Source organism: Balaenoptera ricei, chromosome 16, assembly GCF_028023285.1.
Source record: "Balaenoptera ricei isolate mBalRic1 chromosome 16, mBalRic1.hap2, whole genome shotgun sequence".
Classification (NCBI taxonomy): Eukaryota; Metazoa; Chordata; class Mammalia; order Artiodactyla; family Balaenopteridae; genus Balaenoptera; species Balaenoptera ricei.
In genome coordinates this window covers 39513458-39535627 of record NC_082654.1, presented here as the reverse complement: position 1 = coordinate 39535627, position 22170 = coordinate 39513458, and the positions used below count along the sequence as shown (strand labels likewise).

Below are 22170 nucleotides of genomic sequence, written 5' to 3'. Positions count from 1 at the left end.
GACAACATTAAACGTAACAACATTCGTATTATAGGGGTCCCAGAAGGAGAAGAGAGAGAGAAAGGACTCAAGAAAATATTTGAAGACATTATAGTCAAAAACTTCCCTAACATGGGAAAGGAAATAGCCACCCAAGTCGAAGAAGCACAGAGAGTCCCATACATGATAAACCCAAGGAGAAACACACCAAGACACATAGTAATCAAACTGGCAAAAATTAAAGACAAAGTACAATTATTGAAAGCTGCAAGGCAAAAACGACAAATAACATACAAGGGCACTCCCATAAGGTTAACAGCTGATTTCTCAGCAGAAACTCTACAAGCCAGAAGGGAGTGGCAGGATATACTTAAAGTCATGAAAGCGAAGAAACTACAACAAAGATTACTCTACCCGGCAAGGATCTCATTCAGATTCGATGGAGAGATTAAAAGCTTTACAGACAACCAAAAGCTAAGAGAATTCAGCACCACCAAACCAGTTCTACGACAAATGCTAAAGGAACTTCTCTAAGTGGGAAACACAAGAGAAGAAAAGGAACTACAAAAACAAACCCAAAACACTTAAGAAAATGGTCATAGAAACATACATGTCGATAATTACCTTAAACGTGAATGGATTAAATGCTCCAACCAAAAGACACAGGCTTGCTGAATGGATACAAAAACAAGACCCATATATATGCTGTCTACAAGAGACCCACTTCAGACCTAGGGACACATTCAGACTGAAAGTGAGGAGATGGAAAAAGATATTCCATGCAAATGGAAATCAAAGAAAGCTGGAGTAGCAATACTCATATCACATAAAATAGACTTTAAAATAAAGAATGTTACAAGAGACAAGGAAGGACACTACATAATGATCAAGGGATCAATCCAAGAAGAAGATATAACAATTATAAATATATATGCACCCAACATAGGAGCACCTCTATACATAAGGCAACTGCTAACAGCTATAAAAGAGGAAATTGACAGTAACACAATAATAGTGGGGGACTTTAACACCTCACTTATACCAGTGGAAAGATCATCCAAAATGAAAATAAATAAGGAAACACAAGCTTTAAATGACACAATAGACCAGATAGATTTGATATTTATAGGACATTGCATCCAAAAACAGCAGATTACACTTTCTTCTCAAGTGTGCACGAAACATTCTCCAGGATAGATCACATCTTGGGTCACAAATCAACCCTCAGTAAATTTAAGAAAATGGAAATCATATCAAGCATCTTTTCTGAACACAACGCTATGAGATTAGAAATGAATTACAGGGAAAAAAACGTAAAAAACACAAACACGTGGAGGCTAAGCAATATGTTACTAAATAACCAAGAGATCACTGAAGAAATCAAAGAGGAAATCAAAAAATACCTAGAGACAAATGACAATGAAAACACGATGATCCAAAACCTATGGGATGCAGCAAAAGCAGTTCTAAGAGGGAAGTTTATAGTTATACAAGCCTACCTCAAGAAACAAGAAAAATCTCGAATAAACAATCTAACCTTACACCTAAAGGAACTAGAGAAAGAAGAAAAAACAAAACCCAAAGTTAGCAGAAGGAAAGAAATCATAAAGATCAGAGTGGAAATAAATGAAATTGAAACAAAGAAAACAATAGCAAAGATCAATAAAACTAAAAGCTGGTTCTTTGAGAAGATAAACAAAATTGATAAACCATTAGCCAGACTCCTCAAGAAAAAGAGGGAGAGGACTCAAATCAATAAAATAAGAAATGAAAAAGGAGAAGTTACAGCAGACACCACAGAAATACTAAGCATCCTAAGAGACTACTAGAAGCAACTCTATGCCAATAAAACGGACAACCTGGAAGAAATGGACAAATTTTTAGAAAGGTATAACCTTCCATGACTGAGCCAGGAAGAAATAGAAAAAATGAACAGACCAATCACAAGTAATGAAATTGAAACTGTTATTAAAAATATACCAACAAACAAAAGCCCAGGACCAGATGGCTTTACAGGTGAATTCTATCAAACATTTAGAGAAGAGCTAACACCCATCCTTCTCAAGCTTTTCCAAAAAACTGCTGAGGAAGGAACACTCCCAAACTCACACTATGAGGTCACCATCACCCTGATACCAAAACCAAACAAAGATACTACAAAAAAAGAAAATTACAGACCAATATCACTGATGAATATAGATGCAAAACTCCTCAACAAAATACTAGCAAGCAGAATCCAACAAAACATTAAAAGGATCATACACCATAATCAAGTGGGATTTATCCCAGGGATGCAAGTATTCTTCAATATACATAAATCAATCAATGTGATAAACCATATTAACAAATTGAAGAAGAAAAACCATATGATCATCTCAATAGATGCAGAAAAAACTTTGACAAAATTCAACACCCATTTATGATAAAAACTCTCGAGAAAGTGGACATAGAGGGAATCTACCTCAACATAATAAAGGCCATATACGACAAACCCACAGCAAACATCATTCTCAATGGTGAAAAACTGAAAGCATTTCCTCTAAAATCAGGAACAAGACAAGGATGTCCACTCTCACCACTATTATTCAACATAGTTTTGGAAGTCCTAGCCACGGCAATGAGAGAAGAAAAAGAAATAAAAGGAATACAAATTGGAAAAGAAGAAGTAAAACTGACACTGTTTGCAGATGACATGATACTATACACAGAGAATCCTAAAGATGCCACCAGAAAATTACTAGAGCTAATCAATGAATGTGGTAAAGTTGCAGGATATAAAATTAATGCACAGAAATCTCTTGCATTCCTCTACACTAATGATGAAAAATCTGAAAGAGAAATTAAAGAAACACTCCCATTTACCACTGCAACAAAAAGAATAAAATATCTAGGAATAAACCTACCTAGGGAGACAAAAGACCTGTATTCAGAAAACCATAAGACACTGATGAAAGAAATTAAAGATGATACCAACAGATGGAGAGATATACCATGTTCTTGGATTGGAAGACAATATTGTGAAAATGACTCTACTACCCAAAGCAATCTACAGATTCAATGCAATCCCTATCAAATTACCAATGGCAATTTTTACAGAACTAGAACAAAAAATCTTAAAATCTGTATGGAGACACTAAAGACCCCGAATAGCCAAAGCAATCTTGAGGGAAAAAAAAGAAGCTGGAGGAATCAGAATCCCTGACTTCAGACTATACGGCAAAGCTACAGTAATCAAGACAATATGGTACTGGCACAAAAACAGAAACATAGATCAATGGAACAAGACAGAAAGCCCAGAGATAAACCCACGCATCTATGGTCAACTAATCTATGACAAAGGAGGCAAGGATATACAGTGGAGAAAAGACAGCCTCTTCAATAAGTGGTGCTGGGAAAACTGGACATCTACATGTAAAAGAATGAAATTAGAACACTCCCTAACACCATACACAAAAATAAACTCAAAATGGATTAGAGACCTAAATGGAAGACCGGACACTATAAAACTCTTAGAGGAAAACATAGGAGGAACACTCTTTGATATAGATCACAGCAAGATGTTTTTGATCCACCTCCTAGAGTAATGGAAATAAAAACAAAAATAAACAAATGGGACCTAATGAAACTTCAAAGCTTTTGCACAGCAAAGGAAACCATAAACAAGACGAAAAGAGAACCCTCAGAATGGGGGAAAATATTTGCAAACGAATCAACGGACAAAGGATTAATCTCCAAAATATATAAACAGCTCATGCAGCTCAATATTAAAAAAACAAACAACCCAATCCAAAAATGGGCAGAAGACCTAAATAGACATTTCTCCAAAGAAGACATACAGATGGCCAAGAAGCACATGAAAAGCTGCTCAACATCACTAATTATTAGAGAAATGCAAATCAAAACTACAATGAGGTATCACCTCACACCAGTTAGAACGGGCATCATCAGAAAATCTACAAACAACAAATGCTGGAGAGGGTGTGGAGAAAAGGGAACCCTCTTGCACTTTTGGTGGGAATGTAAATTGAGACAGCCACTATGGAGGTTCCTTAGAAAACTAAAAATAGAATTACCAAATGATCCAGCAATCCCACTACTGGGCATACACCCAGAGAAAACCATAATTCAAAAAGACACATGCACCCCAATGTTCATTGCAGCAGTATTTACAATAGCCAGGTCATGGAAGCAACCTAAATGCCCATCAACAGACGAATGGATAAAGAAGATGTGGTACATATATACAATGGAATATTATTCAGCCATAAAAAGGAACGAAATTGGGTTATTTGTAGAGATGTGGATGGATCTAGAGACTGACATACAGAGTGAAGTAAGTCAGAAAGAGAAAAACAAATATCGTATATTAACGCATATATGTGGAACCTAGAAAAATGGTACAGGTGAACTGGTTTGCAGGGCAGAAATAGAGACACAGATGTAGAGAACAAACGTATGGACACCAAGGGGGGAAAGCGGTGGGGGGGTGGGGGGGGTGTGATGAATTGGGCAATTGGGATTGACATGTATACACTGATGTGTATAAAATGGATGACTAATAAGAACCTGCTGTATAAAAAAATAAATAAAATAAAATCGAAAATTAAAATAAATAAAAAAATAAAAATAAAGATTATAGGATAGAAAAGATAAATGACAAAGCAACCCAAACCACCAACATCTATCAAAGGACAATGCCCAAATAAAACCTTGGCTCAAAATCCTACTACTTCCTTGCCACGTGACCTTGGGAAAATCCATTCACATTTACCCAGCCTCAATTTCTTTATTTCTGAAAGAGGATCAAATGGCCCCTACTATACTGTGTGGTTGTGAGGATTAAATAAAATGAAAGACATGATCTGCCAAAGTCAAGCTTTGGTCTAACGAGGGTATCACCCCAGCACCAGGGACACCCAGAGTTCAATGATCAGACTTGCTACTTCGTCCATATATCCAATTCAAATAGCGGAGATTCAAGTAAGTCATGGAATAATGGATTATGCTCAGCAAAGTGCCCCCCTTTTCCAAAAGGAAGTCATTCAGAATGATGTTTTACTTCTGTTTTTCAATTTCATAACATTTTAGGGTCCCCAACCAAGGGGTAGGAAGTTCCAATTTCTTTCCCTTCACAGAACAGCCCAAATGAAAACATCTTACTTCTAGCAAGTAGAATGCAACAACTGCTCATTTTATGTGAAGAACATATGGCTCCAAGTAGACAACACTTATAAAACAGGAACCTGTTAACTTTCCTCACCTGAAGCCTCAGTGTTAAAGGCATTCAGAGAGAAGAGATTAATATTAATTGTAAAATGTCTCCATACACTGAGGTACCATGAGAGACGGTGTCACCTCAGTTATGAAACAGGCAGAATCCCAAGTTATCCAGACCATTAGGGGGTGTGTGTGTGTGTGTGTGTAAGAGGGGCATAAAGAAGGGAGAGAATGGAAAAACACCCCATCAATACAGAGAGCTTCCTGGTAACAAAGAAAGAACTTGTCAACACCAATAAAAATAGCAGGGAAGGAATGAAGAGTCAAAGATTTGTATTGTAGATTGTACCCAACACCGAGGAACATGGTCATCGGCTGGCTGTAGCTTTATACTCCAGGTTACTTGGTATGGAAGGCTTTTAAAAGCATGGAAAATGCAGAGAGTTTGATATAAGTTTAAAATACATAGTCTTGAACTCTACCTCTGCTATTTAACAGCAGTGTGGTCTCTGCCAAGTAAGTTAATCTTCTAAGCCTCAGTTTCCAGGTCTGTAAAATAAGGACAATAATACATACCTTGGAGAGCAGTTATGCAGACTAGAGATAATGCATGTACAGTGCCCACCACAGACTATGTCCCCAAAATATAATTACAATTATTGTGTTTGCTAGTGCAAGTATGATAGTCCATCAAATTCAGACTCTTTCTCTAGGTGAACGTTTTGGAAAGAGGTTCAAATCACACTTTTGACAACAACATGAAACTCTTCTACGCTGATCTGAATGAAGTGTTAAATAAAAATCTCCATCTTAGTTGGTAGCCTTTAATAACATGCAAACCGAAAGTTATAGCTATGCATTTGTTAGCATTCTTCATATCAGTACTGAGTTTCTTTATTTTGATGATAAATTCTTGAAGGAGGGAATGAAAATTTTCCACTAGTGCTAATTCTTCTGGTGTGCATTGTAATGCCAAGTACTCAGCGGACATCTGTGGGAAAAAAAAGCCACACTGCGAATGCAGGCAGCCTATCACCAAGGCTAGCTTCACATCACAGCCTCTTCAACAACAGTATGGATTTGTCAGCTATGTTTTCAAGAAAAACAAAGACCACAAGGTGAGGCACTACCAACTTTTAAACAGAACTTTCTACCTACAAAAAGTTCTCCTTGACCCCTTCATCGCTTTGGGACTCATTCCAGTGACGCTGTCTGCTCAGAGTAAACTGAGTACTCTTCTTGTACCTTCAAAACCTGTGTACAATGCCCACAAGAAAATGTCTCATTACAGTTTAGTTGCTCCTGATTTTTGAACAAACACACGTTCTTTGCTATGATGGAAAATATTTTAATAGGTTCAAGGAATCAAATTCATCCTCAAAGATGGTCACTTACCACCACCAGGGTTATTTGAAAGAATTAGAAGTGATTTCAACAACCGACTAATGAACTACCCATGTGGCAGAAGACACTATGCTCAGTCCTGGGGCTGGGGAAGGAGTTACAAGGTGGTTGAGTTGAAGTTCATTTAAGAGAATGCAGTGCCATGGCAGTATCACCAGAATACAAGCAATTAACTTAGCTGATGCACTCAAGGAGAATAATCTGGATGTATAAATCCTGGCTGGGACAGTTAAAAACTCAATATTTCTTAATCATACCTCACCTACAATGTTAATATTCTACAACAGACACGCAGGAACCTGGCTAAAAAGAATACGCTCCTTTTTGAATGCACACTTTATCTTCTAGGGCGAGGCTAAGCTCCCACAAGGTGGAAGGAGACTGGCACGCATCAAAACCAAGATCATTTGAGAGCTGAGATGCTAGAGGATGTCACTTGCACTAAGGCTGCAGAAGTGGATAAAAGCTCTTGTAAGACATGATTGTTTTGGATTCTTAGCCTCTTTTCTCCTAAGGAGTTAGTTCATGAAGAGGGCTTTAGACTTTCTCTATGGGACATAGTGTCTTACGGTCATTAAAAGCATGTGCTTTGCAGTCACACAATACTGCATTCCCCAATCTACCTTAAAGACCTTGAGGATGTTCTTTAATTTCTCTGAGCTTCAGTTTCTTCATCAATAGAATGAGACTAACAGTAGTACTACAGCTTAATGTTGTTATATGGGTTAAAGACATAATGCCTGCAAACAGTTTAATAAAGCTCATGGCAAACACTAAGTGCTCATTAAATGTTGTTGTTATTGGAAGAAGTAAACTATCCTCATCCTTAGGAGGCAAAGCAAGTTCCACGGCAACATTAACCAAAAAAAAAAGAGGTATCCTCATGAGTTCAGAAATGTTCTGGCCCACTTCACCAGAAAAAATCTTGGTCTGAAGTTTCATTTAGTAATAAAGCACAAATTGCTCCTATATAAGTGCACATATCTTGGGAGCAAAGTAAGAGCGGCAGCAGCAAACAGAGGCTTATTGGCCAGTGAGAAAATCAGAACTGTTCATATCAGCCACACAGAAACAAAACTGAATCACCTGCTTGAGATTCCTCAGCTAATAAATGGCAGAGCTGGGATTCAAACCCAGGCAGCCTGGCTTCAGTTCTTGTTGTTTCTTTAAAAAAAATTTTTATTGGGGTATAGCTGATTTACAATGTTGTTTTAGTTTCAGGTGTTCAGCAAAGTGAACCTGTTATACATACATATATACCCACTCTTTTTTAGATTCTTTTCCCACATAGGAGTCCTTGTTGTTAACTGACACCACGCTGCCTCCTCAGCAATGAAGAAGAGCAATAATTGGAGACTGACCAAGTCACAGACCAGGAGCAGGACAGAGAAAGGCAAGAAACCCTCTAAAGAGTACTGAAGAGAAGAGGGAAATAAGGGAAATGACACAAAAGAGCAGCTAATGGGGCCAAAGAGTAAAAGGACCCAAACCACTAATGATTCTACATTAAAATCTAAAACACAGTCCTAGCAAGAATTCTAAAAGGATGGCACTGGGAAAGTGAACTAGTGTTGGGATTCAGCACTTGCTTAAATACAACAGTGAACAGAAGACATAAAAGCTGAGAAGGTACCACTTAGGTCGTTTATATAAGCCTCATGATGACTTAGAAACACCTGCTAGGGAACACGTCACACACACAAAATACCAGCTGTCAGGGGAGAGCCCCCAAAGCATGAGAGTTTCTTACCAAGACTGAGATTCCTGCTACGTTTTCCTTGCATTTCCACAGCAGAAAAGAGGAAGAAAGGCCACCAGGGTGTTGAATTCTCTGTCAGTCGGAAGGAAGGAGACAGAAGGATGAGATTTGTGCCCTTAGCTAAGTAGGAGAATGCCCAGAGAGGAAGAGAAGAGATAAAGAGAAGCCATATTCCTGGCCAGCCTCAAATGTGGCAGGCTCCAAAACGGTCCCTGCGACCCCTGTCTCTTATTATCCATGCCTGTGTAATCCCCTTCCCTTGAGTGGGGGTGGGAACTGTGATTTGCCTGTAACCAACAGAATAAGACCAAAATGACAGGACATGTGGTTACATCACATAAGACTGTATCGTCCATTCTGCTACGAGATTCTCTCCCTTGCTGGCTTTGAAGAAGCCAGCTGCCAAGTGATGAGCTGCCTACAGAGAGAGCCAGGGGAGGGCAGCCTCCAACTGACAGTTAATAAGCAACTGAGAGTCCACAAGAAACTGAATTCTGCCAACAATCACACGAGCTCAGAAGAAAACCCTTCCCCGGTCAAGCCTCAGATGAGACAGCAGCCCTGCTGACACCTTGATTGCAGCCTTATAAAGTACCTAGCCAAATCACAACCAGACTCCTGACCCACAGAAACCGTGAGATAGTTTCTGCACTGATTAAGCAACTAAGTTGGTAGTGGTGTTGTCAGGCAGCTACAGATAACCAATACAGAAGGGAAGTGAGGCACAAGTTCCTGATGCAACCACATGTCCTCCTGAGAGAGGAGGGGAAGGAAGGAGAAGGCCAGGGGCCAGGGCCTGGGAGAGTGATCCTGCCCTCACATTGGCATGCATCTTCCTGTTCAACTATAGACTCAGACACTCAGTTTCCTCTCTTACCACACACATCCTGTCACCCTATTCTTACCATTTGGAAGACAAAGTGGATCATAATGACCAAGGAAAATACAATCTTGTAAATGGCAGTCAGGTTCCCTGGCTGGCCTGCAAAGGCTATTTAACATGCCAAACGCTGACACAATTAAATGCCACCTGTAGCAAAATGGATGGACCTACAGATTCTCATACTAAGTCAAGTAAGAAAAAGACAGATATCATATGATATCACTTATAGGTGGAATCTAAAAAATGATACAAATGAACTTATTTATAAAACAGAAACAGACGCACAGACATAGAAAACAAACTTATGGTTACCAAAGGGGAAAGGGGTGAGGGGAGGGATAAATACGAGTTTGCGATCAGCAGATACACACTACTATATATAACACAGATAAACAACAAAGTCCTACTGTATAGCACAGGGTCATATTCAATATCTTGTAACAAACTGTAATGGAAAAGAATCTGAAAAACTATGTATGTATGTGTGTGTATAATATATACATATATATATGTATATATAAACTGAGTCACTTTGCTGTATACCAGAAACTAACACAACATTGTAAATCAACTATACTTCAATTAAATAAATAAATAACAAGAAGAAGAAAAGAAACAGCAAGAGGACTTTGACCATCTTCCGAGATATACTATGACCCTACCTATCCTAAAATAATTTTCACAAAAGTGTGTTTTAAATGTGATATAATGGACTTAAATACTTTATAAAACCCATAATTGGAGAGACACATTAGAGATTTTCTGTACTGGTGGTTTTGAGAACAGAATAAAAATTCAAACATCTAAAGTTCCATCCAATTGCTAATATAGGGTCTTTAAAAATCAAACACATATATTTTGAAATCTTCTGAGCAAGTACCAACAGTTTCTACAAATTAATTCAAGTAACAATTCTCAAGAAGAGCATACAGCTACAACTCACTGAGCCAGAGACCTTTTACTTGACTAGGATGTCTTGCTAAAAGCAGAAACTGGTGGGGATATCCTACAATCACATCATTTAAAAGCTGGAGAATCCTCATTAGTCATCTCATCCTGGCCTCATAGTTGACAGATGATAACACATAGACCAAAAGACTTGAAATGACCTGTGCAGGGTCACCCGGAAGCACAGCCTGGGCCTCCTATTTCTCAGGCTTCTTTATGCTCAAGTCTACCAAACTTTAGCTTCAACTCCAGACATAATGAAGTCAGTGGTATCAAATATTCTGTGAGGAAAACAATTGGGATTAACTTCCCCTGACTCTACAAAGCTTCAACTTGTAAAAACTAAGCCCTCTGGCAAGAGGAAAGAATAACACTGAATAAATATTCATATTAAGTGTTCAATCCATTTTCAAAAGCAATGCACAGGATGATTTTCTAAGTAAACTGAGATGCCCCTAAAATAGGCTGCCTTTTCTTATGAATGATCTGCTTTTTTTTTTTTTAATGAATGTTAAGTAGGGAAGAAAGTCAAAAGAGGCATAGAATAAACATTTGTGCAAGCGTGCTTATTCCACTGCTTTATAAATCCCCACTCCTAAATCCACTGACTCATTGCACAGATATATTCATTACACAGATATTCGTTACACAAATGCTTTGGCGTAGTAGGTGCTGTATATAAGGAGCCTGTTTGGACATAAATAATGTTTACTAATATTTTCAGCAGAAGTAACAACATGTAAACAAATAACCACTGCAGAGAGAGAGATTTCCAGCGTTTTTTTCGGTAGGCTATTAAGAATGCATACTGGAGCTCCCTTTTCTCCTAGAAATTTCCATATTTAAAATAAAAATCAACCTGTTTTTCTCTGTAATAATACTGCCTTTAAGGCAGCAGTGGGAGTTATCAAAACAAAGGGGTTTAACGTCCCCAGGTCGTATCCTTCCAGAACTCTCATTAGGGAAGGCTCTCAGTAGCGTAAAAGAAAGTGGTCTTGCACTCAGCATTTTCCTTCATAATCTTTTCCTCTCAGCACCAAGAACAAATATATGTTTAAAACAAACCAGAAAGAAATGTCTTATTTTGTCCCACGCAGCCAGCAGTTTTCTCTCCTCAACATGAACTTACACCTCTATAGGTATTGCCTTCACTAGGACACGATTTAACCCTCCCATTTTAAATGCATCTGAATGCTTTGACATAGTATTAAAAATACTGATATTACTCAAGGTAAAAACAGACAAACTGTTTGCCACACGCGAGGCTCTTTTCTAAATGTTTCCCAGGTACTAATTCATTTAATCTTGACAAGAGCACTATGAGGCATGTTACTATTATTATCCTAGTTTGACAGAAGATGAAACTGAGGTAGAGTTACTGAGAACGCAGGCACGGTTATTCATGCAACGCATTCAATAAAGCGTTAGAGGGAAACCTCCACTCGCCCTGCCTCACGCTTCCAGGTGGAGGACTTTCCACTAGCCCAACAGTCCCGTCTCCTCCCAACCTCCTCCCTGGGAGAGAAGTGAATTATGCGAAAGGTGAGTCTGGGGGAAGGGCCCGGACAACGTGGCCCAGACTCTCCAGGGTACCTCCCTTCTCAGAGCTGGCCTGCCCACAGCGGGGGGAAGTCCAGGCTGCTTCCTCCCACACTATGAGGGGAAATTGGTCTCATTCGCATGAAATATCAGAAAACCCACTTAGCCACAGTCCTGGAATCAGGGTTATTCCTAATGAGCCCCTGCATGTCTACCTCTCATTGGTCTATCCATTGGTCCCAAAATTGGCTGAGAAAGAAGGATGTTAGTCAACTGTCCATCCTCTCAAGCCCTGGCACTAAGTTTTAATGCAGCAATGGGTGGAAAGATCTTTGTGAAAAAGGCAAATATTTCTTTTACAAAAAAAAGAAAAAGAAAAAAAAAAGAAAAAACCCTCCTCAAAGGGATACAAGAACATAACACAGTTCAACAAGGTATCTGCAGAGCAGGTCATTAGTGACCCTGCTCTTCGAAGTCACCATCAGGTGGCGTCTAAAAGACAAGGTTACTCCTCTACTTTCTTATCTGCGTTGGACCTCAAACCACCATCTCCTTTCCAGACCAATAAAACCACACAGGTAACCTTCTTTACTGTCGTACCCTAATTTCAGGCAGTGGAAAATTCCTTAGCATTGGTAGCCACATTATTTTCACAAAACAGGTAATACATTTCAACAGTATATATTATCTTCAGCCTGGCCAAGTCTGTATTTTTATCAATTGCATCAATTTCTACCATAGAAAGTACAGTGACAAAAATACTACTCACAACTCTGTCATCCAGGAATAAAAATGTCTCTAATTTCTAGAGTTATCATTTGATCTTTCCTTTAATCTTGAAATACAATGCGTTTGATTTTAAACATACATTTAAAAGGGCTTTCATTCAGTAATATTGATTTTTTTTTTTTTGGCTATAGAGAGATTTTAATGCAGATAATTTGAGCTTCATGCTTTCTTATTCAAACTGCACTTAATAAGACTAGTTTCCAAAGCAAAAATTTTGAAATAAAAAACAGACCACATTTCTTCCACAGTAAATTTAAAAGCAAAATTAACTTTTTCACAAATGCACATGAGTAAAGGAAGTCAGTCATCCAGCACCGTCAACTTCACAGAAAAGGACAAATGAAGACACAGGCACTTCCATGCCTTGATCCTTGCAGCACTTCTGATGCAGGCAAGGCAGCTGTGGCATTATCCCCATGTTCAGAAAAAGAACCTGAGGTTCAGAGAATTACAGTGACATGCCTAAGTGAACCTACTTTCTAAGTGGCAGGGTTCAACGTGAAACACATTTTTTTTTCTATTGGAGCCAAAGTTTGTGCTTTTTCTCTTCTAGGCCACCATGAAGCAAGAAGTCATTGGAAGGGCCTCTGAGAATGAGTAGCGATCAAAATTTAAGTGGAGAAGAGCCGAAAACAAAGACTGACCATGATGCAGTGTGACAGAATGCAATGAGATGTGTCAGCCTCATTTATTTATTAGCACAGCCCAGGATAACTGGTAAGAAAGGAGAGAGGGAAGAAAAATTCGAACAACAGAAAGAACAAACAGCAGACTGGCCATGAAGAATATGGGAAGAAACACCAACCAAAACAGAGAAATGATGTGGGGGCATTTGGTTACAGATCATGCCTAAACCAGTGGTCAGCACCAAATAGTCAATATTTTAGGCTTTGCAGGGCATATGTTATCTTTTACAACTATTCAGCTCTGCCATTACAGTCCGAAAGCAGCCACAGGTAGCATGAAAATGAATGGACATAGCTGTGTGCCAATAAAACTGTACTGACAAAAACCAGTCTCCGGCCAGATTTGGCCTTTCAGCTGTAGTTTGTTAAAGCCTGGCCTGGACAGTCACCTGGCCTTCACAGGAGGCCATATGACATACTAAAGAAGCAGAGAGAAACATCTAGGGACAACATAACCATTCAACTGGCAGCAAGTACCCTGAGCACTGCCATTCCCGTAAGTCCCGAATCTGCTGGGGGCTCAGCACGGCCTTTTGATTAAGAGACTGAAGTGATGCATTTGTTCAGTAGTTGTTTATCCAAAGTTATTAACATTCAAAGAACCCATCTGTAAAATATTGTGTTGATTATGACTCACAGAACTGTTAAGTCCAAGCTTACCCTATATTTTACACGGGTGATTATGGGAAAAATCATCCCAATGTTTCAAAAGTAACTACGAAAGAAAATTGAGAGGAACAGAAGCATCTGAATGAATCATGGTTTCCGTCTCTGACGGTTCCTCCACCTGGAAAACTCTCCCTGACTTTTCCTGTCCCATTTTCCTACCTAAATCTTACTCCTTATTTAGGTGTCAATTTAAACATCTTTTCCTCCAAGAAGCTCTTCTCAAACGTGCCAGGTGTGGTCAAGACACCTACCATACATTTCTATGACACTGAACTTCTTCATTACTCTCAGGGAACGTATAATTCCTTCCTAGTTTAACGTCTGCTTCCCTTCTAGACTATAAACTCCAGAAACCTGCCTTGTTCAACACCCAGATGCAACACTGGCAATGAGACCTTGATTAAATAGAAGGCTTGAGTGTTTCAAAAGGACACTCTGCACTGAGTGACTAAGTATATAGCTGGTGATGATCAGCAATGCATGATTTTGCAGGGCAACTTTGGGGCTTTTCCAGCCTCAACAATGTACGATGTGATAAAGCTGAAGAGGGAAGGCTGTGACTAGGTGCCAGTAAGTGAACTGCCCTTACGTTTAAAAAGAATAAGAGCAGGCTACCCATTCTTAGGTTTGTTAAAGTAGAAGCTACAAAGAAGGGCTTCCATGGTGGCGCAGTGGTTAAGAATCCGCCTGCCAATGCAGGGGACACGGGTTCGAGCCGTGGTCCGGGAAGATCCCACATGCTGCGGAGCAACTAAGCCCGTGCGCCACAACTACTGAAGCCCGTGCGCCTAGAGCCCGTGCTCCGCAGCAAGAGAAGCCACAGCAATAAGCCCGTGCACCGCAATGAAGAGTAGCCCCTGCTCGCCGCAACTAGAGAAAGCCCGTGTGCGGTGACGAAGACACGATGCAGCCAAAAATAAATACAAATAAATAAATTAATTAAAAAAAAAAAAAAAGAAGCTACAAAGAAGTTCCTCTCACGCCCATCAGTTTTTTTTTAAAAAAATGCAAATGTGGTTTCAGTTAATGATAAAATTTTCAGTATACTGGGCCCTAGTATATTCAACAATATTTAGCTGGATAGATTTAAAACAAGTATCTGCATAATTTCTTTTTGCTTAAATAAATACACACAGCATGTACAGAAGCACCATTCACATACCTATAGAACTGCCTGAAATACCTGGGCAAAAAATAGATGATAAAATACATAGAGTATGATCCTTTTTTGTAAATAAAACAGGAAAATAACTAAAAGGGTGTATGCCCCCCAAAGTGGCTGTACCTGATAGAGGAATTTGGGTTAATTTAATTTTTTCCTTTTTATTTACCAGTGTTTTCTTCTTTTTATACAATCACCACATATATTTTAAAGAGTTTTTTTAAAGTTATTTAAAACAAAAATCCCTGCTGATTAGACAATACTTCAAAGCTGTTTGAAAGAAACAGTATACATAGGGAAAATGTGAAACGGGGCAATGCTGTTATTATTTAACATAGCTTTGCTGACAGCGTAAAGAAAAAAATGTTTCTGACCTCCTTAAATGTTCACCCATTCCTACCAATATCATAATGATGATACATCTACCATGGTGAACATCAGCAGACAAAAGCAAAATAGTACCAATGCTGAGGGTGTTAATTTCAGTTTCTAACTACATCCTTACTTTTCCTGGAGCATGATATATTTTAAGTTGGCCTAATTTCTTTCTAGTCTTGGACTCTGAGAACTGCACTAACTTACCTAGCCAATTTTAGTGACCAAATGCATTAGGGGCAGATAAGAAACTTCAAAACTGATATCTTCTCTCTTAAAGGTTATTTATATAGGTCAGAAATTGGCAGCCAGACATTAGGAATGCTGAAGTACTTACTTGAAATTTATTTCCAGTGCTTACACTAGAGTCTTTAAATACATATAATAAGTATATTTAATTAGAATTCTTGTGGTTATCTGACATCAGCCTATGCCTAAGTCAGAGAAGATTACCAAATTTCCCATCTTAGAGTATGCTTTAATATCTTATATTTCTTTTCATAAATACCAATCATTTCATAAATATTGTCTTATATCTAAACAATGTGTTATCGGCCAGTAACAAACATCCATTATGCATGACTTGAAGGTATTTTTAAACTCCAAATGAAAATGAGGTTCAACACCTCTTTACAAATGACAGAAATAAACCACACAAAACAAATTCTTTAAGAGACTGGCTTTATGATGGCAGAACTGCCCACCATCCAATAACAATTATAAACTGTGGACAAATATAAAAGGCAACTCTGAAGGCACTGGAAAATAACCAAAAGCAGGCAGAAAGTAGATAATCTATAGCCCTTAAATAAGGGAACCACACTGAATGATAATTTACATTTATACAGCTTATTCTGTGAGGGCACAACCAAGTTTATGTCACAGCAGATGGAACTCAAGCAGCAAACCACAGTCTTACTGGTCAGAATATAGACCTGCCAAGGTAGCTATAAAAATTGAGAAGAAAAATCCCCCAAATGAGGAAGTCAGGCCTATATTTGAAGCCCCAAATTTGCAAATAAATTCTACACTTGTTGGCTAAACCCAGAGCTATGAGACTCCAAGGATCCCAGAGAAAAAAAACAACAGTTGAAAAGTTTTCTGAAAGCTGACAGATTCTAACAGCTGCCCACCTTAGAGAAGTTTAAAGCTCAAGATGTGGCATGGCAGGTTTCAGGAGCCTGGTAAAGGCCTGAGACTTTCCTGTGACACCACAGAAGCAACATGGATTAAGAAATAAAGAACACCTTGACTATAGGATATTTCCTGGGAAATACAGGCAAAATGGAAATAGCTAACATAAAAATGAGCCTACGTAACACTGAAGATGATTCGCAACTTAATTACTTGTTTGAACAAAACCCAACAGAATCCCAAATCTATACAATGTAGCATCTGCATTGTCCAGCATACAATTAAAAATTAATAGATATGTGAGGAAAATAGAAAATCTAACTCCATAGTTAAAGATAAATCAGTGCACAGAAATAGATCTACAAATAATCCAGAAAATGGAATTAGAAGACAAGAACTCTAACAATGATAAACATATTAAAAGAATCTGCAGAGAAAGATAGATATAATGGGTAAAGAAATAGGAAATTTCAGGAGACACATAGAAACTGCAAAAAATAAAAATAAAAAAGGAAGTTCTAGAGCTTAAAACTACAATATCTAAAATAAAAACATACTGGATTAGATTGATAGCAGGTTGGACACAACAGTGAACAGCTTGGACTGGTGAACTTTAAGATATGTCAGTATAAAGAATCCAGGCTGAGGTACAGAAAAAAAACAGTGCTTTTAAAAGAGTCTCAATGGCCTGTGGGGCAGTATCAAGTGGTCTAATTTACATGTTAAAGGAGAGTAGAGAGAATGGGGCAGAAAAATATGTGTAAAGAAACACAGGCCAGAAATTTTCAAAATGGAGCAAAAACAGCAATACACAAATGTAGAAAACTCAGCCACAAGAAAACCTCACCTAGCCATGAAAACCAAAGATAACAACAACAACAAAATCTTAGAAGCATCCAGAAAAGACATGTTACACGTGAGAACAATAATCAGAATGAAGGCAGACATCTCATCAGAAACAAGAGGCCAGAAGACAAAAAAATCTTCAAATCACCGAAAGAAGGGGAGAGAAAAAACCGTCAACCTAGGATTCTATCTACAACAAAATTATCTTTCAAAAATAAAGGAAAAATTTTTTAAATCTCCATATAAATAAAAACTGAGAGAATCTGTTGCCCATAGGCCTACATTGCAAGAAATGCTAAAGAAAGCTCTTCAGCTGAAGAGAAGTGATACCAGATGTAAATTTTAATCTACAGAAAGGAATGAAGAACCTTCGAAATAGTAAATGTGTAGGTAAACATGAAAGACTATTTCTCTTAATTCCCTTATGACATACTTATTAGATATACTGTATAAAATATAGTTTGTGTATACAAATACTTTATATATACTTAGCATATATTGTATTAAAAGTATAATACTGAATTGTATATTTTTAACATATATGGACATAAATTGTATGAAGACTACAGTGCAATGGTTGGGGAGGGGCAAATGAAACCATATTGTAGATTTCTTACATTTTATACAAAGTAGTAAAATATTAATTCAAAAAGGCTTTTTATTAAGGATGAATATTATAATCAGCAGAGAGACTGTAAAAATCATATGAAGAGGTGTAGCTGAAAATCTAAGAGAAATTAAAATGTAATGCTAAAATATTTTCAACTAAACAAAAAGAAGGGAGAAAAGGAGATACAGGATTAAAAGAAAATGTCTAAAAGATGGGACAAATAGGAAGCAACAAAACGGTAGATGTAAAACTAACCATATCAATAATTACAGTAAATAGACTAAACATTCCAATTAAAAGGCAGAGATTGTCAGAATACATTAAAAAGTAATACCCAACTACATATTACCTAAAACAGATGTATTTTAAATGCAAAGACACAGATAAACAGGTGGAAAAGGATATACCAACATGACCTTGACACAAAAACCAGGCAAAGACACTAACAAAATACCATAATGGTGTAAGGACAGATGAATAGAACGACACAGCAGAATAGAGGCCAGAAATAGAGATACGCATATATGGTCAACTGATTTTTTTTTTACCAAGATGTCAAAATAATTCAGTGGGTATAAGGATGGTCTTTTCAACAAATTAGACAGGAACAAATAGATATCTATATGGAAAGAATAATGAATCCTGACCTCTACACCTTATATAGAACTAACCATAAGAGCTAAATCTATAGAGCAGAAAAACATAGGAGAATGTCTTTATGACCATTAAGTAGGCAAAGCACTATGGATAAAAGAAAAAGCTGATAAACTGGACTTCATCAGAATTACAACTTCTGCTTTTTTGAAGACATAATCAAGAAAATGAAAAAGCAACCACCAACTGGAAAATTTTTACAGTACATATATCTGACAAAGGACTTGTACCTAGAGTACATAAAGAACTACTATACTATACTATACTTCAAGAATAAAAAAGTTATGCAACCCAATCTTTAAAATAGCAAATGACTTGATACTTTATAAAAGAAGACACCGGAATAGCCAATAAGTACATGAAAATTTTTCAACATCATTATCATAAAGGAAGTCAGGACACCACAAGATACCACATCACACCCACTAGAATGCTAATACTGAAAAGAATGATAATAATAGCAAGTGTTGGCAAAGGCTTGGACCATATTGGAGATTCTCATACATTGCTGATGGGCATGTTTAATTATACAACCCCTTTAGGAAAATGTTTGACAATTTTTTATAAAATTAAACATACACTTATCCAGTGATGCACTTCCAAGTATATATCCAAAAGAAATGAAAACATATGTCCACAAAGAGACTTGTATAATAATGTTCACTGTAGTTATATTCACAATAGCCAAAAGTTGTAACTACCCAAATGTCCATCAATAGGTGAATAGGTAAATTCATACAATGGAATACTACTCAGCCAACATAGAGACAACCTACTGATACACATAACAATAAGTATGACTCTCAAAAACACCATTAAGTGAAGCCAAAGAAGCCAGACACACAAGTACATTCTATATAACTCTACAAAGTTCTGCAAGAGGCAAAACTAAGCTCTGTTGATAGAAATCACATTACTATTTACTTCGGTGCTGGGACAACTGACTGGAAATGGCACAAGGGAATTTTCTGCGCGACGGAAATGTTCTACATCTTGAGAGAGATGTTGGTTCACTGAACTGTTCACTTAAAATTTGTACCTTGTATAGTATGTAAAATTATACCCAAATTAAAAGATAGTTCAGGGACTTCTCTGGTGGCGCAGAGGTTAAGAATCCGACTGCCAATGCAGGGGACGCGGGTTCAAGCCCTGGTCTGGGAGGATCCCATATGCTGCGGAGCAACTAAGCCCGTGTGCCACAACTACTGAGCCTGCACTCTAGAGCCCGCAAGCCACAACTATGGAGCCCGAGTGCCACAACTACTAAGCCTGTGTGCCTAGAGCCCGTGCTCCACAACAAAGAGAAACAACCGCAATGAGAGGCCCATGCACCGCAACGAAGAGTAGCCCCCCGCTCGCTGCAACTAGAGAAAGCCCGCACGCAGCAACAAAGACCCAATGCAGCCAAAAATAAAAAATAAATAAATAAAATTAAAAAAAAAAAAGATAGTGCACAAAAAAATTTCTCTGAATTAGTTCTGAAGGAGATATGGTCTCTCACAGGTCAAAAGTATTTCTCTTATTACCCTGGGGGACAAATTCTAAAGCCTCCAAACAGAAGGTGTGTGTGTTTAGTTCAGTCATGACTTTTTAAAGATTTTTTCTTTGATGTGGACCATTTTTAAAGTCTTTATTGAATTTGTCACAATATTGCTTCTGTTTTATGTTTTGTTTTTTTGGCCATGAGGCATGTGGGATCTTAGCTCCCTGACCAAGGATCAAATCCACACCCCCTGCACTGGGAGGCGAAGTGTTAATCACTGGACCGCCAAGAAGTCCCTAGTCACGCTGTTTTTGAATTATACACCCAAACAAAGCAGAGGGAAAAGAACTAATATCTGTTTCCTATCAAAATACTCTTTTTGATATTTGTTCCAACCTAGAGGAATTAAAAACAACCTGCCCTTTAGGTTTTATCTAATTTTATTTATCCCATTAACAATTTAAAGTTTACTTTTAACAACACAATGAAAAAAGCACTCAAAAAGTAAACTATAAAGCATAAATCTGAATGTTCTAATATCTTACTATTCTAAAATATTAAATTCCTACTGTATTCCAGGCAAGACGATAGTCACTAGGGCAATGAAAATGAAAAACTTCCACCTTATTGTTGAAGAGTTCTCAGTTGGGTGGAAGAGAAATTACCATAAATTTTAAGTAAATAAATTTAATATAAATTGGTAAAGACCTCACTGGGGGAAAAATATATCACTTCTTTTCCCTCGAAAACCATAATATTTAATATTGACCAATAAAATGCAAGAAATAAATATAATAAATTCAGTTATTCCTTTTGAAGGACACAATAATTTTAAGAAAGAAAAAACTTCAGCAACTAACTCCATATAAACATGTTTCTTAAGTCAAGAAAAAATAACCCCTCCACCTTTTAAAGGAAATGATCTCGACAGCACAGGGGATTAGATAACTACGTCTTGTACCACTTGCCCACATCCTCCATCCCAACCTCATAGCTGGTTTGCCTGGCGTGGGTTCGCATCGGAGGTAAATCTGAAGGCTGGTCAGGCTATGCCTCAACATGAAGTGATGGGGTGAGTGAATTCTCACTCTCAGGACTCTAATTGTGATACAAATCCCTTCTCTTCTATTCTCTCCTGAGCCTACTTTTATCCCCTCTACTGAAACTAGCCAATTCAAAATCAACAATGACCTCCAACATTGCGAAAGCCAATGGTTGGTTCTCGATTTTCATTTAATATGACCTTTCGGCAGCACGCGACACAGTTGTTCTCTTGCTTCCACTTGAAATTCTTTCTTTACTTGGCCCCCAGGACACCTCACACTCTTTCCACTATCTGCCTTCCTTCCAGCAGTTGCTTCTCACCCACCTTCGTGGGCTCTTTCTTACCTCTGTAAGTGCCCAGAGGTTCATTCAATGCTCAGCTCTCCTCCCTATTATCATTTGCTTTCTAGGTCAGCAGTTCTCAAATATTTTGGTCTCAGGACCCCTTTACACTTGTAAAAACTGATAAGGAACTCAAAAAATTTTTGTGTATGAGGGTTATACCTATAGATAATTACTGTATTAAAAACTGAGAAAACTTTTAAATATTTATTAATTCATCTAAAAGCAACTATAAGCCCTATCAACATATAATAACATATTTTAATAGAAAATACATTTTCCAAAATAAAAACATATATATGAGTAAGAAGAAGAGCATCATTTTACATTTTTTAAAATCTCCCTAATACCTAGCTTAATAGAAAACAGCAGATTCCCATAACTGTGTTTGCATTCAATCTGCTATGCTGTCACACATAGTCTCTGGAAAACACTACTGAACTGTACGTCTTAGTATTATTATAAAAAGTTTTAACTCTGCTGACCTCCCTATGAAAGTCCAAGGAACCCATGGGTCCCTACTATACTTTGAGAACTACTTTAGGTGCTCCCATCCAATCCCATGGTTTTAAATACCATCTCTTCTAGGACAACTCTCAATTAAAAAGATACCTCTGGGCTGGACTCCTTGAACTCCAGGTTCAAAT

At 37.8% G+C, this 22170-nt stretch overlaps 1 protein-coding gene across 13 annotated transcripts in view; it reads right to left on the bottom strand.

Annotated features, from left to right (window-relative positions):
- The window catches only part of SGMS1 (sphingomyelin synthase 1), a 304020-nt gene that overhangs the window by 111175 nt on the left and 170675 nt on the right, over positions 1–22170 (bottom strand). The gene's annotated exons all lie outside the window — the stretch shown is intronic.